General features: G+C 31.7%; 1 long non-coding RNA gene across 1 annotated transcript in view; it reads right to left on the bottom strand.

Moving 5' to 3' along the window:
* The window catches only part of LOC119613046, a 62,782-nt gene extending 53,894 nt beyond the window's left edge, over positions 1-8,888 (bottom strand). The window contains exon 1 of the long non-coding RNA XR_005232199.1: positions 7,501-8,888. This is a non-coding gene — a long non-coding RNA (uncharacterized LOC119613046). The remainder of the gene's footprint in view (positions 1-7,500) is intronic.
* Between the last annotated feature and the right edge of the window lie 8,189 nt (positions 8,889-17,077).

Below are 17,077 nucleotides of genomic sequence, written 5' to 3'. Positions count from 1 at the left end.
CACACGATTAATGCTAGAATTCAAACATTTGAGGACCCACGAAGTATAATAGAATGTGAATATGTGGAGAGCCATGACTAGAATTAAAATTGGACTTGAATTGGACTAGAACTGGAACTGAACTAGAACTGAACTAGAACTGAACTAGAACTGAACTAGAACTGAACTAGAACTGAACTAGAACTGAACTAGAACTGAACTAGAACTGAACTAGAACTGAACTAGGACTGAACTAGAACTGAACTAGAACTGAACTAGAACTGAACTAGAACTGAACTAGAACTGAACTAGAACTGAACTAGAACTGAACTAGAACTGAACTAGAACTGAACTAGAACTGAACTAGAACTGAACTAGAACTGAACTAGAACTGAACTAGAACTGAACTAGAACTGAACTAGAACTGAACTAGAACTGAACTAGAACTGAACTAGAACTGAACTAGAACTGAACTAGAACTGAACTAGAACTGAACTAGAACTGAACTAGAACTGAACTGAACTAGAACTGAACTAGAACTGAACTAGAACTGACAGAACTGAACTAGAACTGAACTAGAACTGAACTAGAACTGAACTAGAACTGAACTAGAACTGAACTAGAACTGAACTAGAACTGAACTAGAACAGAATTAGAACTGAACTAGAACTGACAACGGATGTTATTGAAAAATCATATAATCTTTGGTGTCAATTTCGTACACATCCGTTGTCTAAATGTTAACAAACGTGGTAAGCTCACTATTGGCAACGGATTGTTTGGCTATAGTGAGCTTACCACGTTTTTTAACATTTAGACAACGGATGTGTATAAAATTTAGATTTCGACAACGAATTGCTGCAATGTTGTCAACATTACATAGTGTTGTCGTTCGTATGTGTACACTTTGACAACGGATTTATTAAAAAACTATAAACAGTTTGGTGTCAATTTAGTACCAGGAGTGTATATTTATTTTTCCCTCTGTATAGAACTGAACTTGAACTAAACTAGAAATGAACTGAACTATAACTGAACTATAACTGAACTAGAACTGAACTAGAAATGAACTAGAACGGAACTAGAACTAAACTAGAACTGAACTAGAACTAAACTAGAACTGAACTAGAACTGAACTAGTACTGAATTAAAACTGAACTAAAACTGAACTTGAACGGAACTTGAACTGAACTATTTGTATATATCGAATATGTATCTAAAACTACGGGGCAATGTTAACTAGTTTTGTGTTTCTGTATATATATTGTAGCATATGCGTGTGTATAAACCTTTAAATGAATTAAAAGACAAAGAGTTCAATCAACTTTTCGCTATATTAAATAGATTATAAAAAACAGCACAAATAATAATAATAATAATAATAATGAATTAATAATAAAGACTGAACAAAAACGAAAAAAAATTGCAGCGGCAACTGTAGCGACAAATATAACCATGAAAGCAGTGATGGGCAATCACCATTTTCTTGAATTATGGAAACATATTTTAAATTACTTAAGTACATAGTGCAATACTTTTATAACAATAACTTATTTAGAGATTTCTTTAAATCTATCGAATTGGCAGTAGATTATCCTATTAAAGGTTTTCAAAAAAACTCCCATGTCTGTCTTAAATATGAAAATGCCACTCGCAATTTGGAATTGCTTTAAATTCACTTAATGTGAGAAAAAGCAGAAGAAAAACTGAAATTTCATTTTTTTGTATAAAACAAATAAATATAACCTCGATTTTTAACGGTAAATAATAAATAAGGAAATAATTTAATTTAAACAAAAAATACAAAAACAAAATATGTTAAATAATTACCACACATTTCTTTAAACTTTCATTTTTATTGCAACGTTATTGTAAACAATTAAAATAACATTTAAATGAAACAATTACAATTATTGTCTGTTTAAATGAGAAGCAAACAAAGCACACAAACAAATAATGACAAACTTAAACGAAAAAAAAACGATTATTTTAAAAGCAGTGTTAAGTACTACACTGCCCCACTGTCATCCCTTTAGCTATTAAAGTAGAAAAACCTGGTACATACTAACGACACAGTTTATGTGCCAAAAATTTTTTTTTTGTTTTTGCAATTTACAATTCACAGTAATGCACTTTAACAAAAAGCACTAACAACAAATGCTCGTTGAGCTTCACCACGTACGACTAACTTTATTTTGAAAAAAACTCTCTAATGGATAGACGGACAAAAAATGTATTTAGAAAATGCAAAAGTTTGGTTATGTTTCCATGTTATTGTTTTGATTTGTTTTTGCATGCACAGACATGCGCATAGCAAATTTTATATAATATGCTAATAACTACTCTCGACTTTATATGAGAAACATTAGTGTGGAAAAGGACATGAACAATTAGGGAGTTAAAATTTGGCAGGTTTTTAATAACTAGAACAGAACTAGAACTGAACTAGAACTGAACTAGAACTGAACTAGAACTGACTAGAACTGAACTAGAACTGAACTAGAACTGAACTAGAACTGAACTAGAACTGAACTAGAACTGAACTAGAACTGAACTAGAACTGAACTGAACTGAACTAGAACTGAACTAGAACTGAACTAGAACTGAACTAGAACTGACCTAGAACCTGAACTACTAGAACTGAACTAGAACTGAACTAGAACTGAACTAGAACTGAACTAGAACTGAACTAGAACTGAACTAGAACTGAACTAGAACTGAACTAGAACTGAATTAGAACTGAACTAGAACTGAACTAGAACTGAACTAGAACTGAACTAGAACTGAACTATAACTGAACTAGAACTGAACTAGAACTGAACTAGAACTGAATTAGAACTGAACTAGAACTGAACTAGAACTGAACTAGAACTGAACTAGAACTGAACTAGAACTGAATTAGAACTGAACTAGAACTGAACTAGAACTGAACTAGAACTGAACTAGAACTGAAATAGAACTGAACTAGAACTGAACTAGAACTGAACTAGAACTGAACTAGAACGGAACTAGAACTGAACTAGAACTGAACTAGAACTGAACTAGAACTGAACTAGAACTGAACTAGAACTGAATTAGAACTGAACTAGAACTGAACTAGAACTGAACTAGAACTGAACTAGAACTGAACTAGAACTGAACTGAACTAGAACTGAACTAGAACTGAATTAGAACTGAACTAGAACTGAACTAGAACTGAACTAGAACTGAATTAGAACTGAACTAGAACTGAACTAGAACTGAACTAGAACTGAACTAGAACTGAACTAGAACTGAACTAGAACTGAACTAGAACTGAACTAGAACTGAACTAGAACTGAACTAGAACTGAACTAGAACTGAACTAGAACTGAACTAGAACTGAACTAGAACTGAACTAGAACTGACCTAGAACTGAACTAGAACTGAACTAGAACTGAACTAGAACTGAACTAGAACTGAACTAGAACTGAACTAGAACTGAACTAGAACTGAACTAGAACTGAACTAGAACTGAACTAGAACTGAACTAGAACTGAACTAGAACTGAACTAGAACTGAACTAGAACTGAACTAGAACTGAACTAGAACTGAACTACTAGAACTGAACTAGAACTGAACTAGAACTGAACTAGAACTGAATTAGAACTGAACTAGAACTGAACTAGAACTGAACTAGAACTGAACTAGAACTGAACTAGAACTGAACTAGAACTGAACTAGAACGGAACTAGAACGGAACTAGAACTGAACTAGAACTGAACTAGAACTGAACTAGAACTGAACTAGAACTGAACTAGAACTGAACTAGGACTAGGAATATTATGACTATAAATAGTATCCCACCCTAATATTTACTCATCATCTAAAGTGAAGTTATTAAGAGAGAATATTGAACAACTTAAATATTTAATTAATAGCTCTTAAGGGAGTTTTCTCAATTGTTCAGAGTTCTTTCGTAGAGTTAATGAAAACAACTTTAATTAAAATACCTCAATTAAGCCTAATAAAAGTTTAATTTAAGTGGAAAATTGTGGAACATTTTATGGGAAAAATAAAAATCTCTAAAAATATTTAATAAAATTTAAAATTTATACACTAACATAAAAATTATTTAATGCATAAATAACTATAAAAAATCTATAAAATGGAGTTAATAATTTTAATGAATCAATTACTCATAAAAGAAAGCAATAATTGTCATATAATATAAACAATTAAAAATATAAAGTTAACCAATTTTGTTTATAAACCCCTCAACTATCTCTTTGTTTCTACATATTCTTCGTTTTTTTAGAAGAATAAAGTCATTGAAAAGTTAATTATCAAAACATTGCACAATTTATAAGATAAAATAAACACAAATAGTTAAACAAACAAACATATTTTACTTAAATGTATCTTCTATCTTTCTATGCGAGTGTGTTTAAAGTATGATTTTTCAAAATAATGTCTGTGTGTAAGTACATAAAAAGAACATTATTTCGTTATTATCTGAATACATTATGAAATGTTATTGCGGAACCTACACACATACTGCACAACACTTAAGATGTTGTTGTTGTTTTTCATTTTCAATTTTAACAACTTTTATTACTTGTTATTTGGTACGTCTGGCGGGAATTGCACATTGCCCACCCTCTATAATTTACGAGTTTCTTTAGACAAATAATTTTTTTTATTATTTTGGAATTGTATAAACTTGAGCCATTGTCATGTGTTGCTGATTAAGTGGTGTTTATGAGGCTGAGGTTTTTTGTGTTTTGAAAATTTTGCAATTCGTTTTGAATGACACTTGCGAGAGCGAAATGAATTAGACAAAAATATACATATATAATGTACTAATAACCATCACGATCAATCAAGACAATGGTGATCAAAAAAGAACTGAATCAGAACTGAACTAGAACTGAACTAGAACTGAACTAGAACTGAACTAGAACTGAACTAGAACTGAACTAGAACTGAACTAGAACTGAACTAGAACTGAACTAGAACTGAACTAGAACTGAACTAGAACTGAACTAGAACTGAACTAGAACTGAACTAGAACTGAACTAGAACTGAACTAGAACTGAACTAGAACTGAACTAGAACTGAAATAGAACTGAACTAGAACTGAACTAGAACTGAACTAGAACTGAACTAGAACTGAACTAGAACTGAACTAGAACTGAACTAGAACTGAACTAGAACTGAACTAGAACTGAACTAGAACTGAACTAGAACTGAACTAGAACTGAACTAGAACTGAACTAGAACTGAACTAGAACTGAACTAGAACTGAACTAGAACTGAACTAGAACTGAACTAGAACTGAACTAGAACTGAACTAGAACTGAACTAGAACTGAACTAGAACTGAACTAGAACTGAACTAGAACTGAACTAGAACTGAACTAGAACTGAACTAGAACTGAACTAGAACTGAACTAGAACTGAACTAGAACTGAACTAGAACTGAACTAGAACTGAAATAGAACTGAACTAGAACTGAACTAGAACTGAACTAGAACTGAACTAGAACTGAACTAGAACTGAACTAGAACTGAACTAGAACTGAACTAGAACTGAACTAGTACTGAACTAGAACTGAACTAGAACTGAACTAGAACTGAACTGAACTGAACTAGAACTGAACTAGAACTGAACTAGAACTGAACTAGAACTGAACTAGAACTGAACTAGAACTGAACTAGAACTGAACTAGAACTGAACTAGAACTGAACTAGAACTGAACTAGAACTAGAACTGAACTAGAACTGAACTAGAACTGAACTAGTACTGAACTAGAACTGAACTACAACTGAACTACAACTAAACTACAACTGAACTAGAACTGAACTAGAACTTAACTAGAAGTGAGCTAGAACTGAACTAGAACTGAACTACAACTGAACTAGAACTGAACTAGAACTGAACTAGAACTGAACTAAAACTGAACTAGAACTGAACTAGAACTGAACTAGAATTGAACTAGAACTGAATTGTAACTGAAGTCTAGTCTATAGTCTAGTCTATAGTCTAGTCTATAGTCTAGTCTATAGTCTAGTCTATAGTCTAGTCTATAGTCTAGTCTATAGTCTAGTTTATAGTCTAGTCTATAGTCTAGTCTATAGTCTAGTCTATAGTCTAGTCTAGTCTGTAGTCTAGTCTATAGTCCAGTAGTCTAGTCTAGTAGTCTATAGTCTAGTATAGTCTAGTCTATAGTCTAGTCTATAGTCTAGTCTATAGTCTAGTCTATAGTCTAGTCTATAGTCTAGTCTATAGTCTAGTCTATAGTCTAGTCTATAGTCTAGTCTATAGTCTAGTCTATAGTCTAGTCTATAGTCTAGTCTATAGTCTAGTCTATAGTCTAGTCTATAGTCTAGTCTATAGTCTAGTCTATAGTCTAGTCTATAGTCTAGTCTATAGTCTAGTCTATAGTCTAGTCTATAGTCTAGTCTATAGTCTAGTCTATAGTCTAGTCTATAGTCTAGTCTATAGTCTAGTCTATAGTCTAGTCTATAGTCTAGTCTATAGTCTAGTCTATAGTCTAGTCTATAGTCTAGTCTATAGTCTAGTCTATAGTCTAGTCTATAGTCTAGTCTATAGTCTAGTCTATAGTCTAGTCTATAGTCTAGTCTATGTCTAGTCTATTAGTCTATAGTCTATCTAGATCCTAGTCTATAGTCTATTCTATAGTCTAGTCTATAGTCTAGTCTATAGTCTAGTCTAGTCTATAGTCTAGTCTATAGTCTAGTCTAGAGTCTGGTCTATAGTCTAGTCTATAGTCTAGTCTATAGTCTAGTCTATAGTCTAGTCTATAGTCTAGTCTATAGTCTAGTCTATAGTCTAGTCTATAGTCTATTCTATAGTCTAGTCTATAGTCTATTCTATAGTCTAGTCTATAGTCTAGTCTATAGTCTAGTCTATAGTCTAGTCTATAGTCTAGTCTATAGTCTAGTCTATAGTCTAGTCTATAGTCTAGTCTATTGTCTAGTCTATTGTCTGGTCTATTGCCTAGTCTATAGTCTAGTATACAGTAAGGTCTGTATTGTAGTCTATGGTCTTGTCTATACTCTAGTCTAGTCTGGTCTATAGTCTAGTCTGGTCTATAGTCTAGTTTATAGTCTAGTCTATAGTCTAGTCTATAGTCTAGTCTATAGTCTAGTCTATAGTCTAGTCTATAGTCTAGTCTAGTCTATAGTCTAGTCTATAGTATAGTCTATAGTATAGTCTATAGTATAGTCTATAGTATAGTCTATAGTATAGTCTATAGTCTAGTCTATAGTCTAGTTTATAGTCTAGTCTATAGTCTAGTCTATAGTCTAGTCTATAGTCTAGTCTATAGTCTAGTCTATAGTCTAGTCTATAGTCTAGTCTATAGTCTAGTCTATTATCTAGTCTATTGTCTAGTCTATAGTTTAGTTTATAGTCTAGTTTATTGTCTAGTCTATAATCTTTTCTATATTCTAGTCTGTAGCCTATTTCAGTCTAACCCATATACAGTCTAGTTTAATAAACGGATTACTTTGTATCTTGTAGGCTTTTCTAAACTTACCTTTATCCTTTTACTAACAAACACACCTTCCTGTTTGTTTCTAACCTTCCTCTCCCTGTTGTCACTCCTTCAAACACGCTCGCTCTTTGTTTTCCAAAGGAAAATGAAAAGAGAGAAAAACAAAAAACAGCTGTTGAAAGTTTATTTTGTTGACATTTAGCAGAGTTTTTCTTCGCTTTTCTTAAGGGTGCCTGTAGTTTATGATTGTTTTTGGGTGAGGTTGGGAATCTCTTGAAGTCCAAGTAGTATTGCAATGTTTGAGTGAATTGGGATTTTTTTTTTTGCTTTCTTATTTGGTTAAAGCTAGTTTGTTATAAAAATATTGTTGCTGTTGTTGTTTATTTGTATTATTACTTTTTGGCTATAGGAGCTGTTTAAAGCCTAGTTGTTTGGTCTGGTGGGTTATTGTTAGATGTGTTTGTTGTTTTTTTTTTTTGGTAGAATTTTATTGATTTTTCCAAAAATAAAGCTTGACACGTATTTTGTTCTATACAAATTGTATTTAAGCTACAAATTTAGCTAAATATTTGCTTAGTTTTTTATTTAATTCAAATTTAATGACAACATCATTTCATTTAATGAAACGTTTTAAAATAAAGAATTATAATAGAAACCGGTCCACACCTTGTTTATTTATTTGCTTTAACTTTTTCTTTTATTTGCTATATTTTATATAAAAATTTAACTTTATTTGTTTTTAACTTGTGATATTGTTAAATAAATAAATTAGTATTTTTAGCACTGAAATTTTTTTAAATTTTGCAGCTTTTTTTAAACAAAAGTTCAAAATTTTTATAAGATACTTTTCTTGTATCTGCAACACAATCTTATCTATTTACTGCAAATTTTTGCTTTTTGTTTAATAATAACAACAACACAAAAATATCTATACACCCAAAAATTGTATACAATTTCCGATTTGCTCAAAAATTTATCACAACAAGACACTCTTTTTGAAAGGAAATAAAAAACAAATTTTATCACTTTATTATCACTTTTAAGTAAAATATTTTCGAAATTTCAATATTCAACATAAATTGACTTTTATTTATAACTTTATCCTCAAAACTCGTTTTTTAAACTTTTCTTTTTTCGTTGAACTTTTAATTATTTCCTTTTTTACAAAATCTCATTAAATATTTTTCTTTTTTTTTATAAAAAAATCTTAAATTTTTATTTCTTTTTTTTATAACAATAACAAACAAGTCTTTTTATTAAAAAAAAGTTGTATCTCAGTAATGCTGATGTTGTTTTAATTATATATTTTTTTATAATTTTATATAAATTTTTATTAATTTTTTTTTTTTATTTATCCAATCTGGGCAACAACCCACTGCAGATACGTGCGAACGGCAACTGATTTGAAAACATCGCACTCAATCAGCTCCAACATTCATACGCGCTTGTCTTGAATACGAAATTTAAACAGAAAAAAATAGAAAAAAAAATACATAATAACAACAACAGCAAGAAAAAATAACAACAAATAAAAACAATCTGCTGGTTTGTTTTGTATAGAGTATCTTATAAATACACATTGTTGTCTAGAATAAATGCCCATAAAGAGATGACAGCGAGAGAGCATGAAAACAAAACCAAACAAACAAAACAATTGCAGTTTAAGCAAACAAGTTGAAAAAACAAAAAACGAGGAGAGAAATACACTGAAAAAAATATTACTATATATTGACTAGGCCATAGACTAGACTATAGACAAGACTATAGACTAGACTATAGACTAGACTATAGGCTAGACTATAGACTAGACTATAGACTAGACTATAGACTAGAATATAGACTAGACTAGACTATAGACTAGACTATAGACTAGACTATAGACTAGACTATAGACTAGACTATAGACTAGACTATAGACTAGACTATAGACTAGACTATAGACTAGACTATAGACTAGACTATAGACTAGACTATAGACTAGACTATAGACTAGACTATAGACTAGACTATAGACTAGACTATAGACTACTATAGACTATAGACTAGACTATAGACTAGACTATAGACTAGACTATAGACTAGAATAGACTAGACTATAGACTAGACTATAGACTAGACTATAGACTAGACTAGACTATAGACCTAGAGACTATAGACTAGACTATAGACTAGACTATAGACTAGACTATAGACTAGACTATAGACTAGACTATAGACTAGACTATAGACTAGACTATAGACAGACTATAGACTAGACTATAGACTAGACTATAGACTAGACTATAGACTAGACATAGACTAGACTTAGACTATAGACCTAGACTATAGACTAGACTATAGACTAGACTATAGACTAGACTATAGACTAGACTATAGACTAGACTATAGACTAACTATAGACTAGACTATAGACTAGACTATAGACTAGACTATATACTAGACTATAGCTAGACTATAGACTAGACTATAGACTAGACTATAGACTAGACTATAGACTAGAACTATAGACTAGACTATAGACTAGACTATAGACTAGACTATAGACTAGACTATAGACTAGACTATAGACTAGACTATAGACTAGACTATAGACTAGACTATAGACTAGACTATAGACTAGACTATAGACTAGACTATAGACTAGACTATAGACTAGACTATAGACTAGACTATAGACTAGACTATAGACTAGACTATAGACTAGACTATAGACTAGACTATAGACTAGACTATAGACTAGACTATAGACTAGACTATAGACTAGACTATAGACTAGACTATAGACTAGACTATAGACTAGACTATAGACTAGACTATAGACTAGACTATAGACTAGACTATAGACTAGACTATAGACTAGACTATAGACTAGACTATAGACTAGACTAGACTAGACTATAGACTAGACTATAGACTAGACTATAGACTAGACTATAGACTAGACTATAGACTAGACTATAGACTAGACTATAGACTAGACTATAGACTAGACTGTAGACTAGAGATAGACTAGACTATAGACTAGACTATAGACTAGACTATAGACTAGACTATAGACTAGACTATAGACTAGACTATAGACTAGACTATAGACTAGACTATAGACTAGACTATAGACTAGACTATAGACTAGACTATAGACTAGACTATAGACTAGACTATAGACTATAGACTAGACTATAGACTAGACTATAGACTAGACTATAGACTAGACTATAGACTAGACTATAGACTAGACTATAGACTAGACTATAGACTAGACTATAGACTAGACTATAGACTAGACTATAGACTAGACTATAGACTAGACTATAGACTAGACTATAGACTAGACTATAGACTAGACTATAGACTAGACTATAGACTAGACTATAGACTAGACTAGACTAGACTATAGACTAGACTATAGACTAGACTATAGACTAGACTATAGACTAGACTATAGACTAGACTAGACTAGACTATAGACTAGACTAGAGACTATAGACTAGACTAGAGACTATAGACTAGACTAGAGACTATAGACTAGACTAGAGACTATAGACTAGACTAGAGACTATAGACTAGACTATAGACTAGACTATAGACTAGACTATAGACTAGACTATAGACTAGACTATAGACTAGACTATAGACTAGACTATAGACTAGACTATAGACTAGACTATAGACTAGACTATAGACTAGACTATAGACTAGACTATAGACTAGACTATAGACTAGACTATAGACTAGACTATAGACTAGACTATAGACTAGACTATAGACTAGACTATAGACTAGACTATAGACTAGACTAAGACTAGACTATAGACTAGACTATAGACTAGGACTATAGACAAGACTATAGACTAGACTATAGACTAGACTATAGACTAGACTATAGACTAGGACTATAGACTAGACTATAGACTAGGACTATAGACTAGGACTATAGACTAGACTATAGACTAGACTATAGACTATAGACTAGGACTATAGACTAGGACTATAGACTAGACTATAGACTAGACTATAGACTAGACTATAGACTAGACTATAGACTAGACTATAGACTAGACTACGAGTAGACTATAGACTAAACTACAGAGTAGACTGTACTGTATTCAGACTTCGGACTAAACTATAGACTTTCCAATTCTAAAGAATTTGATTTTTCTCTCAGTGTAACATTACAGAGAGACAACATTTATCAATCACTCTCAAATCTGTCCTTAATAATCTCTCTCTCCTACTTTTAACTTCTCTCAATTAAAACCCTCATTGCATTTGCCTTTTTAGTATCCAACAAATGTATGTTTTGAATTCACAAAATCTAACAGATACAAAAAGGAAAACAAACCCAAAATAAATTTCTATACATTTGGAGCTGTTGGTAATATTGAAATGCAATTTATGTATCTACTACATAGTGTATGAACAAGTAGAGAGAAATAAATAAAGAGATTGTAATGGTGCAAGTAATGCACAATGTCAGGCATACATTTCTAATTACACACATACATAAATACATATGTATGTATGTACAAATGTAGCAATAGAAAATCTACATATTTTGGTTAAAATGTGTATAATTTCGTTTTATTATGCCTTTTTTCACACAAAATGTTTCCTTAATGCTGTTCCTTTATAGATCTGGTCTTAGCACAACATAAACAAATCAACAGCCATAGAACACATTTGGTTCGGTTTTTGATTTTGGTTGCCTCCTAGACATCCAGTAAACTATACAAAGGCCCTACATCTGCCTGCAGTTTTAGCACTAGTATCCAAAGTGTCAATATTTTCTTTGGTTGTTTTTGAGTAAATTATGAAAAACCAAGTCCCCACGTTGTTCGACACAGTTAGTATCTGCTATTTGAATCCTCTGCAGCTTGTAGAACATTTGGCGTTTTTAGTTTGTTTTCTTTAATTTTTTTTTATTTTTTGTTGCTGTTGTATATTTTTGGTGGGCTTCTAATAAGTTTCAATTCGATTTGCTGCTGTTATTTTAAATTTATTTCCTTATTTGCCTTCAAATGCCACATGTCTCCTAATTTGACTTTTGCCATATTTCGTTGCTGGTTTCTTTTTGTTGGGGCACCATCAGATACAGTGCACACAGCCATCTAACTTGCTTAGCGTTTCCAACATACATGTGTCACATGAAAGAAAAAGAAAATTTGTTTCGTTATTTTTTTTTTTTTTCATTATTTTCTTGTTGTAATAATTTCACTTTAAACGCATTTTGTAATTTTATCTGCATTGACGTGTGATTTGTTTTGCTGTAAAAGATTTGATGTCATTTTCTTTGTAGATTTTTTGCAGAATATAATTTAGGGGATTTATAAGATATTGATTTTGGTTAATACTGATATATTTTAGAAGTAAAACAGAACTAAAACAGAACTAGAACTAGAACAGAACTAGAACAGAACTAGAACAGAACTAGAACAGAACTAGAACAGAACTAGAACAGAACTAGAACAGAACTAGAACAGAACTAGAACAGAACTAGAACAGAACTAGAACAGAACTAGAACAGAACTAGAACAGAACTAGAACAGAACTAGAACAGAACTAGAACAGAACTAGAACAGAACTAGAACAGAACTAGAACAGAACTAGAACAGAACTAGAACAGAACTAGAACAGAACTAGAACAGAACTAGAACAGAACTAGAACAGAACTAGAACAGAACTAGAACAGAACTAGAACAGAACTAGAACAGAACTAGAACAGAACTAGAACAGAACTAGAACAGAACTAGAACAGAACTAGAACAGAACTAGAACAGAACTAGAACAGAACTAGAACAGAACTAGAACAGAACTAGAACAGAACTAGAACAGAACTAGAACAGAACTAGAACAGAACTAGAACAGAACTAGAACAGAACTAGAACAGAACTAGAACAGAACTAGAACAGAACTAGAACAGAACTAGAACAGAACTAGAACAGAACTAGAACAGAACTAGAACAGAACTAGAACAGAACTAGAACAGAACTAGAACAGAACTAGAGTAGAAATAGAACAGAACTAGAACAGAACTAGAACAGAACTAGAACAGAACTAGAAAGAACTAGAACAGAACTAGAACAGAACTAGAACAGAACTAGAACAGAACTAGAACAGAACTAGAACAGAACTAGAACAGAACTAGAAACAGAACTAGAACAGAACTAGAACAGAACTAGAACAGAACTAGAACAGAACTAGAACAGAACTAAAACAAACTAGAACAGAACTAGAACAGAACAGAACTAGAACAGAACAGAACTAGAACAGAACTAGAATAGAACTAGAACAGAACTAGAACAGAACTAGAACAGAACTAGAACAGAACTAGAACAGAACTAGAACAGAACTAGAACAGAACTAGAACAGAACTAGAACAGAACTAGAACAGAACTAGAACAGAACTAGAACAGAACTAGAACAGAACTAGAACAGAACTAGAACAGAACTAGAACAGAACTAGAACAGAACTAGAACAGAACTAGAACAGAACTAGAACAGAACTAGAACAGAACTAGAACAGAACTAGAACAGAACTAGAACAGAACTAGAACAGAACTAGAACAGAACAGAACTAGAACAGAACTAGAACAGAACTAGAACAGAACTAGAACTGAACTAGAACTGAACTAGAACTGAACTAGAACATAACTAGAACAGAACTAGAACAGAACTAGAACAGAACTAGAACAGAACAGAACAGAACTAGAACAGAACTAGAACAGAACTAGAACAGAACTAGAACAGAACTAGAACAGAACTAGAACAGAACTAGAACAGAACTAGAACAGAACTAGAACAGAACTAGAACAGAACTAGAACAGAACTAGAACAGAACTAGAACAGAACTAGAACAGAACTAGAACAGAACTAGAACAGAACTAGAACAGAACTAGAACAGAACTAGAACAGAACTAGAACTATCATAAGAATATCCCAATATTTTTCTTCTTCTGTCAATTATTGGTACATTTTTCTCTTAAATCTTCCTGAGAAAATTTCTTATGGTATTGTCATCCATTTAAACCACTTAAACTTTTGTAAGTCTTTTAAAGTGATTAATAGAGTTTTATATACTCATGCACTCAGGAGGTACATTTTGGTTTATAATTGGAAAAGAAGTGTAAATTTTTTATTTAGTTTCTTTCCTAGTGAAATAAACAGAAAGGGTGATGTGATGATGGTGGGGTTATTTTCACAGAATTTCCACACTTTATAAGTCGTTTACCAAGGCGCCTAGTTGCGGAGTAGGGGAGTCATACATAGAGAAACGACCCCCTCTTTTTAATTTAATACTTTTTATGAGTTTTTCTTTTTATTCTAAACAATTAAAAACAAAACTTTTTCTTTGGATCTTAAACACATCATAATTATATGAAAAAAAAAAAAAAAACGTTTTGTTTATTTATTAATTCCCACACTTTAAGACGAGGGAGGGGGCGGATTGGTTGCCTTAAAATGGGGACATCCGCTAGTTTTATAGGAAAATACCTTAACATGTTTGTATTAGAAAAACAAACGCAACATAATACCACCATTATCAACCCCATTATTAAATTAAGTCTTTGGTATTGTTGTTCATCGACATCGTTGTACTTTAAAAGTCATTATCAACATTCTCAAAATACGTTCAAAAAATCTTTCAATCTTGTTCCTTTTTTTTCTTCGTTTAGTCTTTGTTGTAGCAAAACAAAAACAACTCACACTTTCAATATTCATGCTCACAAAACTCACACTTTTACTTGGTGGAGAGATGGTTGGTTGGTTGGCTGTTGTTTTGGATCGATGTTCAAGTATAAAAATCACAGCGTGTGTTCAATAAAACGTAATGACTTCATAATAGTTTCAGCTACATGTTATAGCTCGTACGTTGTTCTTTTCCATGGGGTAGATAAACTCTCTTTTGGTGGAAAATAAACTAAACAAAGCAATTACCACCAAACAATAGAAGTAACTTTATATCCTTGTGTACCCCCCTCCCAAATATAGCAGCCTCCCATCACCTCCTTTTTCTTGTAGCTGGCAAAAAAAATATTATTTTTCTCCAATATATTTGTTTTTCTATTGAGCTTTTCCTTCTAAGAAAAGAGCCATTGAACGTTTCATGAAAAATGTGGTATAAAATAAATATTGTGTGTGTTTTTTTCTCATAAATAAGTTGACATCATTTTGAACCGAAAAAATTCAATGCACCTTGCAAAGAGTTTTTAACCTAAATAAAAAAAACATGAGAACCGTACGGTAGAAAACGAATTCAAAGCACGCTGCCTCAAAATCTTCGAAAATCAAATAAAAATGGTTTCTGTGTCCAAAACATTTTCCAAGGGATTTGTAAAATGAATAATTCTGTGGAGTTTTCCTCTATGTTACAAATCTTGTAACGAACCCTAATATACCTCTTTCTTCAGACGTATTTTCAATGTGTAATAAAAATCTCTATATAAAAATGAAAAATAAAGACAAGACAAAAGACAGAACAGAATCAGAATCATTGTATAAATGTTGCTGCTACAAGTGCACATGCTACATAAAATTTATTTATTATCTTGGGAAAAACATTGAAGGAAAATCGATGAACTTGACGATGTTCCAATAGAGAAAGGCAAAAAATACAATAAGATAACGATTCTATGACAAGTATTTTTGGATTCCAGAGAACACGATTTTGTCATGTAGCAAAATAAGCTTACATCAGCTATAGATCAGCTATACTTAGTTCAGTTCCAGTTCAGATCTAGTTCATTTCTAGTTCAGTTCTAGTTCAGTTCTAGTTCAGTTCTAGTTCAGTTCTAGTTCAGTTCTAGTTCAGTTCTAGTTCAGTTCTAGTTCAGTTCTAGTTCAGTTCTAGTTCAGTTCTAGTTCAGTTCTAGTTCAGTTCTAGTTCAGTTCTAGTTCAGTTCTAGTTCACTTCTAGTTCACTTCTAGGTCACTTCTAGTTCACTTCTAGTTCAGTTCTAGTTCAGTTCTAGTTCAGTTCTAGTTCAGTTCTAGTTTTATTTATATACAAACCTTAATATGCATAAATGTTATAAAGATCTTACAGACCTCACTGCTAGACGTACAAAATTGTTTTATAAAAATTCAAAATCGCTCCATAAATATTTATTAATATGTCTGACCTACATACTTTTATTTAAATCTATTTTTGTTATATTATATTTATCTCTGCACGTTTGAGGTCTAAAATATTTTTTTTTTGAGATATTTAACAAATGATGACACTTGTTTAACAAGCAAACATTTACAATGTAGTGCTTTATTTAAAATTTTTTAAAAATATTATTAAAATAATAGAAAAAAAAATTAGTTTTGAAATGTTTTTGAAAAATTAATATTTTCTCTAAGTGTATTCCACTGAAAATTCTTTTATTGACATGAAGAGGGGGCCACCATTTGTAGTATAGACAAAAACCGCTTAAATTCTTTAATGTTGTTTTCGACCACAGCAATGGCATGCTCTTATTATTGTCTGGTCATAATAGTGCAGCATGCTTTAGGGCATAAAGAAAATTATTCAATACTAACAATAAAACAATCACAATTTTCGAAACACTGTTGTATCACTTTAATTACAAAATGTAGATAACGTAGTGAGCAAATTTTTTAAGTAAATGTCTTT

This window comes from Lucilia sericata, unplaced genomic scaffold, assembly GCF_015586225.1.
Source record: "Lucilia sericata isolate MDLA Ls3-8-SP2 unplaced genomic scaffold, ASM1558622v1 Contig001940F_arrow, whole genome shotgun sequence".
NCBI classification, from domain to species: Eukaryota; Metazoa; Arthropoda; class Insecta; order Diptera; family Calliphoridae; genus Lucilia; species Lucilia sericata.
This window is presented reverse-complemented; position numbering and strand designations above follow the sequence as displayed.